The sequence below is a fragment of the Canis lupus genome, chromosome 1 (assembly GCF_011100685.1).
Source record: "Canis lupus familiaris isolate Mischka breed German Shepherd chromosome 1, alternate assembly UU_Cfam_GSD_1.0, whole genome shotgun sequence".
Classification (NCBI taxonomy): domain Eukaryota; kingdom Metazoa; phylum Chordata; class Mammalia; order Carnivora; family Canidae; genus Canis; species Canis lupus.
Window position 1 is genome coordinate 25311156 of NC_049222.1, and position 20459 is coordinate 25331614.

The 20459-nt window shown below is 38.1% G+C and overlaps 2 long non-coding RNA genes across 18 annotated transcripts in view; one reads left to right on the forward strand and one right to left on the reverse strand.

Moving 5' to 3' along the window:
• The window catches only part of LOC102156553, an 83966-nt gene that overhangs the window by 18025 nt on the left and 45482 nt on the right, over positions 1 to 20459 (reverse strand). For 12 of the 17 annotated variants that reach the window (XR_005353494.1, XR_005353482.1, XR_005353495.1 and 9 more), the window contains 2 exons: positions 1562 to 1623; positions 573 to 671 (listed from right to left, as the gene is read on the reverse strand). This is a non-coding gene — a long non-coding RNA (uncharacterized LOC102156553). Of the gene's footprint in view, positions 1 to 572; positions 672 to 1561; positions 1624 to 17611; positions 17673 to 20459 lie in introns of those variants that run through there. The other 5 variants (XR_005353484.1, XR_005353481.1, XR_005353489.1 and 2 more) reach the window with 2 other exon arrangements.
• On the forward strand, positions 21 to 14924 carry LOC111095255. The gene is made up of 3 exons (XR_005353496.1): positions 21 to 698; positions 5273 to 5462; positions 13442 to 14924. It is a non-coding gene; the product is annotated as an uncharacterized LOC111095255 (long non-coding RNA).

Here is a 20459-nt window from a genome sequence, read left to right on the forward strand (position 1 = left end):
GATTTGACAACTTTAAATGTTATGCTATAAGCCAATATTCTAACTTGTTCTTTGTAGTTTGACAAGTGTAGATATCCTATAGTCATGATATTTTTCCCTCAAGTAACAGTGGCTTGAAAAATCATGGGAACACTAAGAACACACCATAGTAAGTGGTATATAAGCAGTTTTTACCTTCTGGATGGGTTGAAGTAGGCTTTCTAATAGAGATGACTATTCAGTGGGTCTATAGAGGATGAATAGAGATCACTAGGAAAATACGAGCAGAATTTCCAGACCAATCAAAGAGAAAGGGTAATTGCATGAGGTATTACATGGTAAGTTGGGGGAATTGTGTTAGTTGTCCTACTTAATTAGGATTCAAAGTGTAGGGCACATAGGGATAGTTATAAAAAGCTGATGTTTAGAGATGAAAGGTTGTTTGAAATAAGATCTTAAGCAATTTAATTACCAAAGCAAGCAATTTGCTTATCATTTATGAGGAACCAGCAGAAGTTATTAAGCAGAGAAATTATTAATGAGAATTGAGACAACTTTGATTTTTTTCTTTTTCTCCCAATATTTGTGCTTACCAGGAGAGAACACTGTATCAGAAGAATAAGTTTGAGAGTCTCAGCAGTCATGAATAACTTCAGTAGATTAAATTGGAGATTGCAGCTTGATGGAGAGTTCTAGAAATGAGAATTATTTTCATCGATGTGAGTCTTGAGTATGAATGGAGATCAGAGGTCTATATTAACAGCCAAACTGGACAACTCAGTAGAATTTTGAGTCTGAAGAGGTGGCTGGGTACAACATTAGACTTGAAGTCAGTCCAGAGGAGAGTTTGGGGATATAGCTATGGATTAAGTTTCCAATTTCAGACTAATGAGGAAAGAAGCCAACAAAATCAGAATGAAGACAGAAGCCTGAGAATTGTGTCTGTGGATCTAGATTGAGGGGGCAAGTCCACACAACGGCTCAACTGGGTTATGACAGTTGTTCCTAGGCTGCCAACAACTCCCTCACTTTTGGGCCAGCTTTTGTGGTGTGGTTTAACAGCACAAGAATGCATGAGAAGTTCTTCTGAGAGGAACTCCCATTAAAACAAAGTACTTTTAGTCCAGCTGGTTCATATTTGGACCTTGTCATTGCAGCTCTTAGGGATATCAAATGGTCTTGTTAACTTGTGAGTCTGGCATAAAATAGAGCAGAGGTATAAAAGGATGCGGGAGTGGAAGCTCAGACACAAAGTCTAGCCTGCTATACATATGAAAGTAGGAAAGATGGCCCTACAAATTCTGCAATAGCCAATGAGAACATGGGCAGGGGAGAATTGGTCTATTTGAAGTAGAATTATTTATGCAGACACTTATAATCAAACAAAATGCAAAAAAAATATTGGGAAAGGGAAATAAAGTAGGAGTCAATGATTTTTTGTTTTTTACTACCGATGAATTGGAATCCAAAATGCCAAAATAAACATTCTACAGGATATTAATATAACAATGCTATTTTAACTCAAAGAATGTTTAGTTTTAAATATCTGTACAAAAATGTCAACTTCTCACTGAATGCTTACGAAAAGGAAGAGGTTGCTTTCCAGCGTACCATATCAGATCTGAGCCATGGTAGCAGCCACAGCTAAAAACAAACAAACAAATATTAAATGAAAAACTACCTATCACTACTACTATTGTTTCTTAAAATACAGAGCCACCTTTTATGGTCCATTCCAATTTAGTTAACTTCTTTCTTGCTTTGAATGATACATGCCTCCAACCTCATTACTGAGGGCCAGTCAGTTAAATTTGCATCCAATGAAAGATTGGAACTAAAAAGTGATTATTAAGTAGAAAAAAATCCTTGGAATGTTAAGGGCTTCTTAAGAATATCAGATAAGTGAGCTCATTGAATGACAGAATCAGACATGGTTGAAGGTTCAGAAAGCTACAGAGGACCAAAGTTACTTAGGCTGTAAATTAATCCAAGTATTGAACTGATTTTGTTGTGCAGATTAAAAGCTATCTGAAGAAAAAGCCCAAATTATTTCATTGCACTGGAATTTTAAGTTTATCTGTTATGATTTGCAGGGAGTAGAATAGCAGTTTACTTGTTATAATGCTGTTTGTCCTAATCAGAGGAATTTGGAGAGGCAGAGACAGGGAGAAGCACTGACTGCCTCATTTCAATAAGAAGGCCCAATAGCAAGCAACTCTCTTCATGCAAAAGCACAGTATGAAAGAGTTGTCCTGAATTTCTGCCAGGGAACAGCTGCAACCCTGTGGTGGTCCAACTTAATGGTATTCCTCAATGTCCAGGGGAGGTTCAGATATTGTTATCTTTCTATCATTATCCAACCAATGTCCTGTGATTTGGGCATCTGAAAATAAGATATGATATGGAGTAGAAGGGAGTAAAGACAGTAATTTGAAATAAGGCCAACCATTTTTTAATTAGTATGAGATAACCATGTAACTACTTTTTAAAACTTGGATAGATATGAAAGGGGACCCAATTAATAATTTTACCAGGACCAGGGTAGTAAGTGGGAACTATCTTAGACAGGTAGGACATATAGTCAGTTAACTCCCAGAGAATATTATTTACAAGTCTAATATATTATTTCTTTACATCAGATGTATCTTAATAGCTAAGATAGCTAAAACATATCTAGGCTTCATAAAGTGTAAGGTCTTATTCTTCAACACTGCGTATTGTAGTGAAAATATTTGGTGCTGCATAGGCCCTGTACCTCTGATCTTATCAGGAATAAAAATTCATATTTGAAAAAAGAATTAAAGTATAGTTGACCCTTGAACAACACAGGTTTGAAATGTGCGGGTCCAGTTTTACAGGATATATATATATATATATATATATAGTCCAGTACTGTAAATATACATGTCTCCAAACCTAATTAAAGTCTAAGTACATTTTCTCTTATGATTTTCTTAATAATGCTTTCTTTTCCCAGCTTACTTTAAGAATACGGTGCACAATACATATAACATACAAAGTATATGTATATTAAACTGTTTATGTTGTTGGTAAGGCTTCTGGTCAACAGCAGACTATTAGTTAAATTCTTCAGGAGACAAAGGTTGCACGTGGATTTGCAACTATGTGGGGGATTTGCCCTCCTAATGCCTAAATTGTTCAAGGGTTAACTGTAAATAATTGTGAAATAAGTGTCCCTAAAAATTTCTAAAAGATTACACACATCCAGATTTCTACTGGATAAATTTAATTAGTCATAGGGGAAAGTGTCCTACAAAGAATTAAGGACTTCATGAGGGGTAAATAATCTATTTACCAGTAAATAGATTTACTTAATAGTAAATAATCTATTTACCAGTAACAGATTCAACTTTAAATCAATAACCATCAGAGAAAACTAGAAATACATTACGGCGAGTTTATTCATATTTTGTCTGTCCTTTTGAATATTTTTTAATTCAACCAACTTAAGCTTTAAGTTCTTCAATTATAACTCAGAAGTTCTTTATTCAAAAACTAAAGAAAGTCAAAGAGTATTAAAAGAGAAAGGAGAGTGTCTAATTTGTATTCACTCACAACTGGAACCTAGGGCTGTATTCAAACAAATATGTTTATATTTATTTGATGACAAAAGCAAAACTGTGGTTTCCTGAGCCACCCTCCCCGCCAATATTGATATTGTTCTGCAATGCCAAAGTTATCTTTCTGAATTGAATCACTAATACTACTGCATCCCCTTTTGGCTGCTCTTCATAATTGGAGGAGTATGAATGCAGAACCCATGAACAATAAGACTCCCCTTTGGGAAAGGGTGGCACAGACCTCAGGATGGCCCTTTTATCTCTTTACCATTCTGTCTCCCTCTTACATCTTTTTATAGATTCCTTTTTATAAATAGAGTCTTAGTTCTTTTCCCTCTGTACTTTGAACCTAACCTATCAATCATTTCTCATAGGCAGTTTTCCTAATATGAGAACAGGGAGATTTTTTCCTTCATTCTGTATGTTTTTGTCAAGAGCCCGCCCACCATGTTCTAGATGCAGAGATCAGCAATGAAAAAGAGCAATGGAAATCTCTGCCCTCATGACTACAAGGGGATAAAAGAAAGCCACTCTTTTTAGTTGATCAAAAGAGTGGAATATATACAAAATGACTCTTTCTGGTACTAAGATTAGTCACTTCTAAGTCATTCTCTGGCATACATTTCATAGTATATATTGCATTTATATGACATGTATGTGTAAATGCAGAGCAAAGCTTGGAATCACAATAATGAACTAGGTTCATTTTGCAGGGTTGTTTGTAGTCATGCAGTACATACTCAGTAATTTGCTTTGGCATTAATAGGTCATGTTTTTGGACACCTGTGTGGCTCAGTTGGTTAGGTGGCTGACTCTTCATATCAGCTCAGGTCATGATCTCAGGGTCATGAGATCAAGCCCCATGTCTGGCTCCATGGTCAGCGAGGAGTCTGCTTAGGATTCTTTCGCTCCCTCTCTCTCTCCTTGTCACATTCATGCTCACACTGTCACACTCATGGTCTTTATTATTTATTAAAAATAAATAGGGATGCCTGGGTGGCTCAGTGGTTGAGCATCTGCCTTAGGCTCAGGGCATGATCCCATGGTCCCGGGATTGAGTCCCACATCAGGCTCCCTGCATGGAGCCTCCTTCTCCCTCTGCCTTTGTGTCTGCCTGCCTCTCTCTCTGTGTCTCTCATGAATAAACAAATAAAATCTTTTATATATATATATATATATATATATATATATATATATATATAACATTTTAAAAGTAGGTATGTTTTTTCTTTGCTTTTGTCATCAAACAAAATACATTTCCATATCAGCACATATAAATTTATCTCATCCTTTTAATGACTGTTAGTCATTAGTATAGATGTGCCTTGTCCCCTATTGATGGGACGTTTAAAGCCACTTCCAAATTTGCAATGTTTTACAAAATGATGTATAATCTTACACATCCTTTACACAGATGTGAGTGCTTTTGTGGCAGGATGTACTTCAGCACCCTGAAAAACTCAGCTCAGGAAAACTGTAGGGTACAAAAGAAAATAGTTTGTTCTAATTATCCAGGATAGAGCTGTATTGCTATTTTGTGAGAAAGCAAAAATCTTTGTTGTCACTTTAATAATGGAAAACAAATGTACAGAAGGCAAGTAATGATTCTGTACCTGCAAAGGTGAGATAAGAAAGGATAAGATAATTGGCATAGGAGAACTTTTACTTTTCCCTTCTTTTTTTTCTTAATATTTTATATATTTATCTGAAAGAGATTGAGAGACCACAAGTGGTAGAAGGGGCAGAGGAAGAAGCAGACTCCCTGCTGAGCATGGAGTGTGATGCAGGCCTTGATCCCAAGACCCTGAGACTGTGACCTGAGCCAAAGTGAGATACTGAACCAACTGACCCACCAGGCGTCCCTACTTTTCCCTTCTACATCATTGGACTGGTTTATAACAGGTAGGTATTCATTTTATTTAAAATTAATTTTCAAAAACCATATACAAAGAAAATATTTTCTCTCTATTCTGTCAGTAAAAAGCATAAGGCTTCATTGATCTGAAGAAAATTACAGGTTTTGTGTTTTTGTTGTTGTTGTTTTAATAAAGCCTAATTAAAGAGCTGCTTCTGAAAAACTTTAGGGTGATAGGAAAGAACTTGTCCAAGTAATCAGCTTTTTAAACAAGCAAAAATGAAAAAGAAATTCAAATCACTTCTAAACCTCAGTCCTGATTTCTCTGCAAATCAACAGAACCATTCCAAATTGAGAATTGTTATGTAAAAAATAAAAAAAAAAAAGACAAACACTTGGAGTTATTGGGAAATCCAAAATAATTTTGTTAAATTAATTGAGTAACTTCCTTCCCTGTAACCCCCACCCTGCTTTGTAGACCTGGCTCCTTTGGTTCCTCATTTATCTCCTGGCCTGGTTTTATTTTTGACCTTCCTAATTTAAGAGGTCCAAGAGCCACTTTATGAATGATGAATAAAAAAACCTAAAAATTATTTGTTCCATGATAGTCTGTATGATTTAATATTGCACAAAATACTATAACTCCTCAAATCACAAGTTTTTAGCTGTGAGCTGTTTGCCTAGGTTCCCCAGCTTAGTTTTATAGCTCCTGAGTTAGCAACTAACATCACATAATTTTTTATATAATTTCTGTGTGTACATGTGCAAATGTGTGTAGAGAGAGAGAGAGAGAGACTGGGAGACAGAGCAAGAAAGAAAGAGAGACAGAGATTTAACAAAGGCTTTAAAAGACCTTAAAAAGGAAAATATTTTGAGTTTTCTCCATTATGTCCACTGAATGTGGATTTTATTGCTATGGTATCAATGGATACATTACTATATTTATTGGGTGAAAAGAGGATAAGCAGCAGATCATTTTCCTTCAGTAAGAAAGATCAAGGGAGAATCAAGACTTAGGACTGGTCCCAAAATTAAACTGATTTACCCAGGATACTGCAGCTCAGACATTACTAATCTTACATTTCAGCCAGGCCTGCTTGCTCAGAATGAGATCTTCCTTCAACTTTAAAATTCACCCTCAATAACCCTGCAACCCACACACTCACTAGATATCACCACTCAGGGAATGATGTTGAACTGATTTTTTAACTTTTCTGAGTATGGTGCCCAGTGAGACATATTTACCTCTTCGAAGGAAAGCTGGCCATTTAAAAACAACCTCCCACCCGTCCTTCAAAACAAACAAACAAACAAACAAACAAAAAAACATTATGATACAGCAGTGCTTGAATGCAAAGGGAAGGAGGTGAACATTTCAGCTAGTATTGCTTTTTCTTAGGAGTGGCTTTATTCCTCCTAAGGCCCACTGTCTTGGTAGTTAACATTGGCATTCCTAATTCTGTTTTCTCTTGTTCCACTTCCAGTGCCTTTAGGAAAGCAGACTGCCATTTTGATCATATGAATGTTATTCAGAGTTGTTTTGAGGCCTTCTCATCTTACTCTTGGCTGCCCTGCACATATCAGGCAAACTAAAGTCCACCCATATCCTGCAGTAAATAAAATTTATACTGCAGTTATGAGAGTAGAGTTGCAGTTGACTACTTGATGTAATGTTATTTTTTTGTAGACATTTAATTAAGCTAATTAATTTTCATTTTGCAGCTTTCATTTTGTAGTTTGGAGCCACACTTTTTTTTCCCCCCAAGTTTCAATCATTTTTCTGGGCCTTTAAAAATCTCACAGCCCATTCGCACTGGGCTCAAATGTGTAATGGACAAAATGGCCTCAATAATGCTAATTTAATAGACAAGTAGATTTAAAACTCTTTTATTAAAAAAAGAACCAGTTATAATGGTTTGCCTTTTTAACATATATGTGTCTTTTACAGCAAGCTACCTTCCTGAATTTTCTACATCCAACCTAATTATATAAGTTTTGAAATATTAAAGTACTTTCTTTCTTTATAGTCAATTTTCTTTTCTCTTTTCATATTTTGATATTTAAGATCTATAGGCACAGTCTGATCTTAAGGCAATTTCTGTAATTTATATTTAATGTCAAATCACTTATTAATTTTATTTCTTTATTATTTTTAAAGATTGTATTTATTTACTCATGAGAGAAAAAAAAAAAAGAGAGGCAGAGACATAGACAGAGGGAGAAGCCCGGTGTGGGTTCCCTGCGGGTAGCCTGATGTGGGACTAGATCCTGGGACTCCAGGATCCTGCCCTCAACCGCTGAGCCACCCAGGCATACCTACCAATTCTTTTAAACACTGATGTCCAGAGAACTATTTACCATTCAAATGGTCCTAAAGAGGGCAGCCCGGTTGGCTCAGCAGTTTGACGCCGCCTTCAGCCCAGGGCGTGATCCTGGAGACCCAGGAAGGAGTCCCACATTGGGCGTCCTATATGGAGCCTGCTTCTCCCTCTGCCTGTGTCTCGGCCTCTCTCTCTCTCCGTCTCACATGAATAAATAAATAAAATCTTTAAAAAAAAAGATCCTAAAGAGAAAGCTGGGAAAGACATCCTCATATCAGGTAAATTAAACTTTATCCCAAAGACTGTAGTGGGAGATGAAGAGGGACACTATATCAAACTTAAAGGGTCTATCCAACAAGAGGATCTAATAATATTGAATATTTAGGCCCTAATGGGGGAGCTGCCAAGTATATCAATCAATTAATAACCAAAGTAAAGACATACTTAGATAATAATACACTAATAGTAGGCAACATCAACACGGCACTTTCTACAAATGACAGATCTTCTAAACACAACATCTCTAAAGAAACAAGAGCTTTAAATGATACACTGGACCAGATGGATTTCACAGGTATATACAGAACTTTACATCTGAACGCAACTGAACACATATTCTCCTCATGTGCCCATGGAACTTTCTCCAGAATAGACCACATACTGGGTCACAAATCGGGTCTCAACCAATACCAAAGGATTGGGATTGTCCCCTGCATATTTTCCAACCACAATGCTTGAAACTACAACTCAATCACAAGAAGAAATTTAGAAGAAATTCAAACACGTGGAGGTTAAAGAGCATCCTGCTAAAAGATGAATGGGTCAACCAGGAAATTAAGAAGAATTAAACAGATTCATGGAAACTAATGAAAATGAAGATACAACCACTCAAAATCTTTGGGATACAGCAAAAGCAGTCCTAAGAGGGAAATACATCGCAATACAACCATCCCTCAAAAAATGGGAAAAAACTCAAATACACAAGCTAACTTCGCACCTAAAGGAACTGGAGAAAGAACAGCAAATAAAACCTACACCAAGCAGAAGAAGAGAGTTAACAAAGATTTGAGTAGAACTCAATGAAATAGAGACCACAAGAGCTGTGGAACAGATCAACAAAACCAGGAGTTGGTTCTTTGAAAGAATTCATAAGATAGATAAACCATTGCCAACCTTATTATAGAGAAAAGACTCAAATTAATAAAATCACGAATGGAAAAGGAGAGATCACAACCAATACCAAGGAAATACAAACGATTTTAAAAACATATTATGAGCAGCTATATGCCAACAAATTAGGCAATCTAGAAGAAATAGACACATTTCTGGAAAACCACAAATTACCAAAACTGGAACAGGAAGAAATAAAAAACCTGAACAGGCCAACAACCAGGGAGGAAATTGAAGCAGTCATCACAAACCTCCCAAGACACAAGAGTCCAGGGCCAGATGGCTTCCCAGGGGAATTCTATCAAACGTTTAAAGAAGAAACAATACCCATTCTACTAAAGCTGTTCTGAAAGAGAGAAAAGGAAGGAATACTTACTTACAAACTCGTTTTATGAGGCCAGCATCACCTTGATTCCAAATCCAAAGACCCCACCAAAAAGGAGAAGTATAGATCAATATCCCTGATGAACACAGACGCACAAATTCTCAACAAGATCCTAGCCAATAGGATCCAACAGTACATTAGGAAGTTTATTCACCATGACCAAGTGGGGTTTATCCCCGGGATGCAAAGCTGGTTCAACCCTGGTAAAACAACTAACGTGATAGATCATATGAACAAGAGAAAAAACAAGAACCATATGATCCTGTCAATAGATGCAGAGAAAACATTTGACAAAATACAGCATCCATTCCTGATCAAAACTCTTCAGAGTGTAGGAATAGAGGGCACATTCCTCAGCATCTTAAAAGCCATCTACAAAAAGCCCACAGCAGATATCATTCTCAATGGGGAAACACTGGGAGCCTTTCCCCTTAGATCAGGAACATGACAGGGATGTCCACTCTCACTACTGCTATTTCAACGTAGTACTAGAAGTCCTAGCCTCAGCAATCAGACAACAAAAAGACATAAAAAGCATTCAAATTAGAAAAGAAGAAGTCAAACTCTCCCTCTCCATCATCTTCAGTGATGACCTGATACTGTACTGAGAAAACCCAAAAGTCTCCACCCCAAGATTTCTAGAACTCCTACAGCAATTTGGCAATCTGGCAGGATACAAAATCAATGCCCAGAAATCAGTGGCATTTCTATACACTAACAATGAGACTGAAGAAAGAGAAATTAGGGAATCAATCCCATTTACAATTGCACCCAAAAGCATAAGATACCTAGGAATAAACCTAACCAAAGAGGTGAAGGATCTATACCCTAAAAACTACAGAACACTTCTGAAAGAAATTGAGGAAGACACAAAGAGATGGAAAAAATATTCCATGCTCATGGATTGGAAGAATGAATATCGTGAAAATGGCAATGCTACCCAGGGCAATGTACACACTCAGTGCAATCCCTATCAAAATACCATTGACTTTCTTCAGAGAGTTGGAACAAATCATCTTAAGATTTGTGTGGGATCAGAAAAGACCCTGAATAGCCAGGGGGAATGTTGAAAAAGAAAACCAGAGGTGGGGGCCTCACAATGCCGGATTTCAAGCTGTACTACAAAGCTGTGATCATCAAGACAGTGTGGTACTGGCACAAGAAACAGACACATAGATCAATGGAACAGAAGAGGGAACCCAGAAATGGGTTCTATGGTCAACTAATATTTGACAAAGCAAGAAAGACTATCCGCTGGAAAAAGGAGAGTCTCTTCAATAAGTGGTGCTGGGGAAATTGGACAGCCACTTGCAGAAGAATGAAACTAGCCCATTCTCTTACATCAGACACAAAGATAAAACTCAAAATGGATGAAAGATCTAAATGTGAGACAAGAATCCATCAAAATCCTAAAGGAGAACACAGGCAACGCCCTTTTTGAACTTGGCCACACCACGTTCTTGCAAGATACAGCTATGAAGGCAAGGGAAACAAGAGCAAAAGTGAACTCTTGGGACTTCATCAAGATCAAAGGCTTCTGCACAGCAAAAGGAACAGTCAACAAAACTAAAAGACAACCTACAGAATGGGAGAAGATATTTGCAAATGACCTATCAGATAAAGGGCTAGTATCCAAGGTCTATAAAGAACTTATTAAACTCAACAGCAAAGAAACAAACAATCCAACCACGAAAAGGGCAAAAGACACGAACAGAAATGTCACCAAAGAAGGCGTACACATGGCCAACGAGCACATGAGAAAATGCTCCGCATCACTTGCCATCAGGGAAATACAAATCAAAACCACAATGAGATACCACCCCACACCAGTGAGAATGGTGAAAATTAACAAGACAGGAAACAATAAATGTTGGAGAGGATGTGGAGAAAGGGGAACCCTCTTGCACTGTTGGTGGGAATGTGAACTGGTGCAGCCACTCTGGAAAACTGTCTGGAGGTTCCTCAAAGAGTTATAAATAGAGCTACCCTACGACCCAGCAATTGCACTGCTGGGGATTTACCCCAAAGATACAGATGCAGTAAAGCCCGAGACACCTGCATCCCAATGTTTATAGCAGTAATATCCACAATAGCCAAACTGTGGAAGGAGCCTCGGTATCCATAGAAAGATGAATGGTAAAGAAGATGTGTTCCCTATATACAATGCAATATTACTCAGTCATTAGAAACGACGAATACCCACCATTTGCTTCAACGTGGATGAAACTGGAGGCTATTATGTTCAGTGAAGTAAGTCAATCAGAGAAGGACAAACATTATATGGTTTCCTTCATGCGGGGAATATAAAAGATAGTGAAAGAGATTAAAGGCACTTGACAGTTGAGTACTGGGTGTTTTAGTATATGTTGGCAAATTCAACTGAATTAAAAAATATCCAGGAAAAGAAAAAGACTTATGATAAAGCAACAGTAATAACGACAAAGTATAATGATAGACAAAGTAAACCAATGGATCAGACTAGAGGTTCCAGAAATAAACATACATATATTAACACTATATTTTGTAAAGGTGACACTGCCAGTCCTACCAGACTGAGGTCCAGGTACCCCATCTTAGTAAATGATGCTGGGTCCTCTGGATGTGCACGTAGAAAAAGAAAGTAAAATTTGACTCTTACTTCATATCACATACTCAAATCAACTCTAGGTATACTATAGAGCTAAACGCAAAAGGTAAAATCATAATGCTTCTAGAAGGGTGCCTTGGTGGCTCATTGGTTGAGCTTCTGCCTTCTGTCCAGGGCCTGATCCGGGGGTCTTGGTATTAAGTCCCCTATTGGGCTCCCTGCAGGGAGCCTGCTTCTCCCTCTGCCTGCCTGTGTCTCTGCCTCTCTCTCTCTGTGTTTCTCATGAATAAATAAAATCTTTAAAAGAAAATTAAAAAAAAACTTCTAGAAGAAAAGGTAGGGAAATAATTCATGATTTGGGGGAATGTAAAGATTTCTTAAAAAGGACTCACAAAGCACTAGTCTTAAAAGAAACAATTGATAAATTGGATTATAAAAATGTTAGAAACATCTGTTCACCAAAAGATTATTATAGAGTGCAAAGGCAATGATAAATATGTGGATAAATTATGCTATATTCATATAGTGGAATACCAGGCAGAGATGAGAATTAGTATTCTATACCTATATGCCAACATCTGGTTGACTTTCACAAACATATTAGAGGAACAAAGCCAGACCAGAAGAAAGTATATTTCACATGCCACTTTCACAAAATATAAAAGTAGGCAAAACTAATATATGTTTTTGAAATCGGGACAGTAATTATTTTGGGGGATAGGTAGTGATTAGAAGATGGCAAAAAGAAGACTTTTATGGGTGTTGATGCTATTCTGAGTTTATGCGAGTGGGCATTATATAGATATAGTCAGTTAATGAAAATGATTTGCCTGTACATTCATGGTATGGCCATCATTCTATATACGCTGTATGTTTGATTCAACATAAAGGCTAAAAAGGTCCAATCAAGTCAGGCAGATAAAGTAAATGATAATATCAAGTTAGGTGTAAGTAAAATACTGTCTATACTTGCTATGGTTTGTTCTTAAGAGCACCTTAAACTGTCTTCTTTTGACGCACATGTTTGCATGTTACATACCTGAAAATATTCTTTATTTAAAAAAATTGAGCAGGCTGTTTGGTACACCCAACAGCATTGCAAAATCAAACATAATGTTAGTGGAAGAAGTCAGTCATTCCATGTAGATAAAATTAAAAAACAGGTAAAACTAGTCTATGGTGTTAAAAGGTAGTTCGATAGTGTTTGGAGATATGGTGGGGAATTTTTAGATGCTGATAATGTTCTTTTGATTGGGTGGTAATTACATGTGTCTACTTTGTGATAATTCATTAGGGTACATACTCAAAGTTTGTGTACTTTTTGTACATTATATATCAATAAAAATTATATTAAAACATAAAAATATAGAATAAACCTTGTAAGAGAGTCAGTGCAGGATATAACATTATTTAGGACTAAGAAAAAAGTAGGAAACTGGCAGAAAAGGCAGAAGATCTGACCTTGCTAAAAAGAATGCTGTTGGGCTCATATTACATTGTCCCTGTCCAAGGTCATTCATATCTTAACCAAGTAGACTCTTAATAAATGTGCTCTCCTTCTAGGTGCAGAATTGTCGGCCTGGTGCATCTTTCTGAAGAGAATTTCTGATCTTGAATGAGCCTTCTTTGGGAAATATGCACAGAATAAATGTTCACATGTAGGATTTTTTCCCAATTATTTATGATGTTTCAATATACTGACTCTAGATTGGTTTCTACACAACCAACCCTTTTGTTTTCTCGCTAAACTTCCATCTTAAGAATTCGCTGTCTTTACATATAAGCAAAGTTACCAATACACCCTAGACATTTTGCAATACAACTGTAGCCTGCAATTCCAAAGTTTTATTTATTTCATCTTGGTTTGGCTGATTCTTATTCATTTTTTAATTAATGTTTTTGTTTTTGTGTATTTGCTGTTACACTTTGAGTGGCTTAGGTAACTTGCCTCCAAATAAGCATCTCCTTTGTGGACTGTTGCCTTGAAATTGGTTTTTATACTGATGTTCCTTTTCAGCAGTCCCCAGCATGGTCAAATCTTTTGGAACTCTGCTTCAGATAATCACAGATAACTCTTCACTTTGTCTGTTCTGCATGGCCTCCTTCAGAGCATGACAGTTGCTTAGAGTTACCATCAGCCTATATTCTTCATTTTTGTTTACCCTAGAAGATGGAACTAAGCTGCACCAAAGATGCAGCCAAGGGCAATGCACTTTTTGCAGTCCAAGACTGAAGGTGGAGGTGTCCTTGTTGAATTATATTTTATGTATCACTCACAGTCATTTTGATGAAGCCCTTGCATAAAGTCTTCTTTTGAGTGTAGCAAATAAAGCAATTGCATTGGTACTGTGCTTTGGAGATCCTGCCCTGCTAGGTGCTTGTGTCTGATTAATTTTTCCTGGCAGGTAGGGCCCACATAAGAGCTCAGAGGGCTAGGAGAATAAAACCAGAATAGTAGTAAGCATGAGTCATGTTCTGGAGTAGGGCCAGAGGCTGACACTTGGGTGGCAAATCTGAAAAATGTCATTGGTGTAAGTGAGAAGAGAGGGGAAGCTGAGATATGTACAGGAATCATAGAACAGGGGAATCAGAATTGAGGAGGGACGGAAGTAGACGACCAGAAGTGGTGGTGTAAATTGGTAGTTAACACACCTGCTATGAATTAGGACCACCTAAGCAGTAAGAAGTCATTGATACTGGGTCCCCACCAATATACTCACTGAATGAGAATCTTCAGAATGAGGCCCACACATCTGTCTTTTCTTATAGCTCACACATTTCTGACTTCCTATGTTAGTGGAGCCGTGTTAGGAAACCACTGCTTTGGAGAAACCTGAAGACAGAAGTGGGGCTCTCACATGCTGTTTACAAAACTCTCAGATAGATGGCTCAGGCTGTCTCAGGTTGTTTAAAGGGGCTGGCGTGAGGTGAATAGTTTGTTGGTGATTCAGGAAAATGGCAATAGAAGAGAATATTTGGTTCACAAACTAAGAAAGGAAGCCAGTTTAGTACTAACCTCTCTCATGGGAATGAATCCAGAATATTGCCTGGCTTTTGTTTGTTTCTTTTGTTTGTTTGTTTGTTTTTTTAGAATTTCATTAAATTTAATTTTTTAAGTTTTTAAAAATGTTATTTAAATTCAATTAACTAACATATAATGTATTATTGGTTTTAGAGGTATTGGTCAGTGATTCATCAGTCTTATATAATGTCCAGTGCTCATTACATCACGTGCTCTCCTTACTGCCCATCACCCAGTTACCCCACCCATTCTCCACCCCACTCCCCTCCAGTAACACTCAGTTTGTTCCCTTTTTTAAAAAAATTTTTTGGGGGAGTTTGATTTGCCAACATACAGTATAACACCCAGTGCTCATCCTGTCAGGTGCCCCCCTCAGTGCCCGTTACCCAGTCACCCCATCCCCCCGCCCTCCTCTCCTTCCACTACCCCTTGTTCATTTCCCAGCATTAGGGGTCTCTCATGTTCTGTCACCTTCTCTGATATTTCCCACTCATTTTCTCTCCTTTCCCCTATCATCCCCTTCACTATTTTTTATATTCCCCGTATGAAGGAAACCATATAAGTTTTATCCTTCTCTGATTGACCTACTTCACTCAGCATACTACCCTACAGTTCTATCCACGTTGAAGCAAATGGTGTGTATTCATTGTTTCTAATGGCTGAGGAATATTCCATTTTATATATAGACCACATCTTCTTTACCATCATCTGTTGATGGACACCGAGGCTCCTTCCACAGTTTGGCTATTGTGGACATTACTGCTATAAACATTGGGATGCAGGTGTCTCGGGCTTTACTGCATCTGTATCTTTAGGGTAAATCCCCAGCAGTGTAATTGCTGGGTCGTAGGGTAGCTCTATTTTTAACTCATTGAGGAACTTCCAGATAGTTTTCCAGAGTGGCTGCACCAGTTCACATTCCCACCAACAGTGTTGCCTGGCTTTTCAGAAATGATGGGAACACTCCTAGTAGATCATTTCCTCTCAGTGGAAAAGATACTTCCTACTGTAGGTGAAACAGTTGGAAGCAAAAGGGAATGACAATATGCAATCTGGCCACAAGCTGAATATTTGGTTCTCTCTGGTTATTATCAGAGAAGATGATGATACCTGCATTTTCAAACCAGGGAGAGGGGTAAATAAGCTAACATCAGAGGCAGCTGGACTTGGGTTGGCCTGCATGGAGCTCCAAAAGGAGTCTCACCAGAAGCTCTGAAGCCCATAAAGGAGGAAGTGGCAGAGTAAAGTGTTTCATTCAGGGAAAAGAAAGCACCAAGACTTGGTTACCTAGTAATGAGTATTCAGCAATTCCCAAATATGTCTTGGGATGACAACACAAACTGCCTGGAGCAGGGCACTGGGCTTGTTTAAAGACTGTGCCTGCATGTCCTTGGCTTTGCTCTCTCTTCTGCATGGCTGGCATTGTGTCTATGCTATTGTCTGCTTCACTAAAACAGAATTAAGGGAGCTGAGGTAAGCCATTGACCAGAGTGTTTCCTCAGCTCGAGAGGAATGTTTACTGAGGTGTGGTGTTTTTCAAAACCTTTAATAAGAAGTACGCCATGTCCTCCGTACCTTTATTTTTCTAAATGTGTGGGGAGGACACACTGTTTTTGCTTCTTTGCCATCATTCCAAAACATTCTTGTCTCTTTGAATTCCATGGCACCCTCTGAGGGGGAACAGCACGATGAGAGGTTTGTATTGCAATAATATACTCAGGTTTTCCAAAGAAAAACCAGACTCTGTAGAGAGAGACATCCTAAAATGAAGGCCCCTCAAAGGTGTAAAGTGGAAATCTTTTTGTAAAAGGCAATGTGTATGGGAATAAAAATAGGATTCACCTTTGTCTTAAGGATTATAAAATAGAAACAGAAAAAAATACTTTATTTAATATCTTCATGGCATTTTGATTCCTCCTGAAATCACAATCAATAATTTAGGCAGGCTACAAAACATTGTATCAGAAAGCAAGCTGTAGATTTAATGATATAAAGTTTTGTCTTTCTAATGTAAGCACTGAAACTTCACTTATTTTGCTACTCTCCACCAACCTCTGTGACACGCAAAATCTTCTCTCCTTGCAGAACAATTAGCCTACGAAAGTTTTTTTCTTTTCTGCTGGATAAAAACAATGTGGAAGTGCATTTAACCCAGATGACAACAAGTAAAACAGGAGACACAGTAGAGAAAAATTTAAAAAAAAAACACTTTTTGTTTCTGTTAGTTGAGAGATATAGGTTTACCAAGAATCCACAGGGGAGAAATTTCTCAACTAAACTAAGAACAGTTTGAAGACTCCACTAAAATGCTCATTTCCTTGAAGCGCATGCAAAATTCTGAACTCAGTGAACTAAGGGGGCCCATGTTTTGGGAATTATAAGTGTGTATCCTAATTTGGGATTTCTTTTCATAGCATCCCACAGTAACATTCATGTACTTTCCGAAATGGGACAGCAAGGTGCACTATGGTTTAGATGTTAATAAAAATTAATGTCTGGAGAAACATGAAAGGAAATCTCTGTAGGAACTACTATAGTTGACGGGCTGAGGTCATCATCATCCAAAATATCTAAAAGACATTTTTATTTTTTTAAGATTTTATTTATTTATTCATGATAGACACAGGGAAAGAGGGAGAAAGAGGCAGAGACACAGGCAGTGGGAGAAGCAGGGTGCATGCCGGGAGCCTGATGCAGGATCGATACCGGGACTCCAGGATCACGCCATGGGCCAAAGGCAGGCGCTGAACCACTGAGACACCCAGGGATCCCCTAAAAATATTTTTAAAAGCAAAAGTTGGAGCTGCAGTCTTTGAAAGGGATGGTCTAATGGGTTCACTGGACATCAGTGGTATTTATTTATTTATTTATTTATTTATTTATTTATTTATTCTCCTCAGTATACTTTTATTGACATTTTCTTTACCTACATTTCTTTTTTTTGTATACTTTTTTTGTATAATTTTTTAATTCAGGTTTGACTTGCCAACATATAGCGTAACACCCAGTGCTCAACCAGTCAAGTGCCCATCACCCGGTCACCATCACCCCGCCCACCTCCCCTTTCACTACCCCTTGCTCGTTTCCCAGAGTTAGGGGACTCTCATGTTCTGTCACTGCCTCTGATATTTCCCACTCATTTCCTCCTATCTCTTTTAATCCCTTTCACTATTTTTTATATTCCCCACATGAAGGAAACCATATAATGTTTGTCCTTCTCTGATTGACTTACTTCACTGAACATAATAGCCTCCAGTTTCATCCACGTTGAAGCAAATGGTGGGTATTCGTCGTTTCTAATGACTGAGTAATATTGCATTGTATATAGGGAACACATCTTCTTTACCATTCATCTTTTGATGGAAACCGAGGCTCCTTCCACAGTTTGGCTATTGTGGACATGGCTGCTATAAACATTGGGATGCAGGTGTCTCGGGCTTTACTGCATCTGTATCTTTGGGGTAAATCCCCAGCAGTGCAATTGCTGGGTCGTAGGGTAGCTCTATTTATAACTCTTTGAGGAACCTCCAGACAGTTTTCCAGAGTGGCTGCACCAGTTCACATTCCCACCAACAGTGCAAGAGGGTTCCCCTTTCTCCACATCCTCTCCAACATTTATTGTTTCCTGTCTTGTTAATTTTCACCATTCTCACTGGTGTGGGGTGGTATCTCATTGTGGTTTTGATTTGTATTTCCCTGATGGCAAGTGATGCGGAGCATTTTCTCATGTGCTCGTTGGCCATGTGTACGCCTTCTTTGGTGACATTTCTGTTCATGTCTTTTGCCCTTTTCGTGGTTGGATTGTTTGTTTCTTTGCTGTTGAGTTTAATAAGTTCTTTATAGACCTTGGATACTAGCCCTTTATCTGATAGGTCATTTGCAAATATCTTCTCCCATTCTGTAGGTTGTCTTTTAGTTTTGTTGACTGTTCCTTTTGCTGTGCAGAAGCCTTTGATCTTGATGAAGTCCCAAGAGTTCACTTTTGCTCTTGTTTCCCTTGCCTTCATAGCTGTATCTTGCAAGAACGTGGTGTGGCCAAGTTCAAAAAGGGCGTTGCCTGTGTTCTCCTTTAGGATTTTGATGGATTCTTGTCTCACATTTAGATCTTTCATCCATTTTGAGTTTTATCTTTGTGTCTGATGTAAGAGAATGGGCTAGTTTCATTCTTTTGCAAGTGGCTGTCCAATTTCCCCAGCACCACTTATTGAAGAGACTCTCCTTTTTCCAGCGGATAGTCTTTCTTGCTTTGTCAAATATTAGTTGACCATAGAACCCATTTCTGGGTTCCCTCTTCTGTTCCATTGATCTATGTGTCTGTTTCTTGTGCCAGTACCACACTGTCTTGATGATCACAGCTTTGTAGTACAGCTTGAAATCCGGCATTGTGATGCCCCCACCTCTGGTTTTCTTTTTCAACATTCCCCCTGGCTATTCAGGGTCTTTTCTGATCCCACACAAATCTTAAGATGATTTGTTCCAACTCTCTGAAGAAAGTCAATGGTATTTTGATAGGGATTGCACTGAGTGTGTACATTGCCCTGGGTAACATTGCCATTTTCACGATATTCATTCTTCCAATCCATGAGCATGGAATATTTTTTCCATCTCTTTGTGTCTTCCTCAATTTCTGTCAGAAGTGTTCTGTAGTTTTTAGGGTATAGATCCTTCACCTCTTTGGTTAGGTTTATTCCTAGGTATCTTATGCTTTTGGGTGCAATTGTAAATGGGATTGATTCCCTAATTTCTCTTTCTTCAGTCTCATTGTTAGTGTATAGAAATGCCACTGATTTCTGGGCATTGATTTTGTATCCTGCCAGATTGCCAAATTGCTGTAGGAGTTCTAGAAATCTTGGGGTGGAGACTTTTGGGTTTTCTCAGTACAGTATCAGGTCATCACTGAAGATGATGGAGAGGGAGAGTTTGACTTCTTCTTTTCTAATTTGAATGCTTTTTATGTCTTTTTGTTGTCTGATTGCTGAGGCTAGGACTTCTAGTACTACGTTGAAATAGCAGTAGTGAGAGTGGACATCCCTGTCATGTTCCTGATCTAAGGGGAAAGGCTCCCAGTGTTTCCCCATTGAGAATGATATCTGCTGTGGGCTTTTTGTAGATGGCTTTTAAGATGCTGAGGAATGTGCCCTCTATTCCTACACTCTGAAGAGTTTTGATCAGGAATGGATGCTGTATTTTGTCAAATGTTTTCTCTGCATCTATTGACAGGATCATATGGTTCTTGTTTTTTCTCTTGTTCATATGATCTATCACGTTAGTTGTTTTACCAGGGTTGAACCAGCTTTGCATCCCGGGGATAAACCCCACTTGGTCATGGTGAATAAACTTCCTAATGTACTGTTGGATCCTATTGGCTAGGATCTTGTTGAGAATTTGTGCGTCTGTGTTCATCAGGGATATTGATCTATACTTCTCCTTTTTGGTGGGGTCTTTGGATTTGGAATCAAGGTGATGCTGGCCTCATAAAACGAGTTTGTAAGTATTCCTTCCTTTTCTCTCTTTCAGAACAGCTTTAGTAGAATGGGTATTGTTTCTTCTTTAAACGTT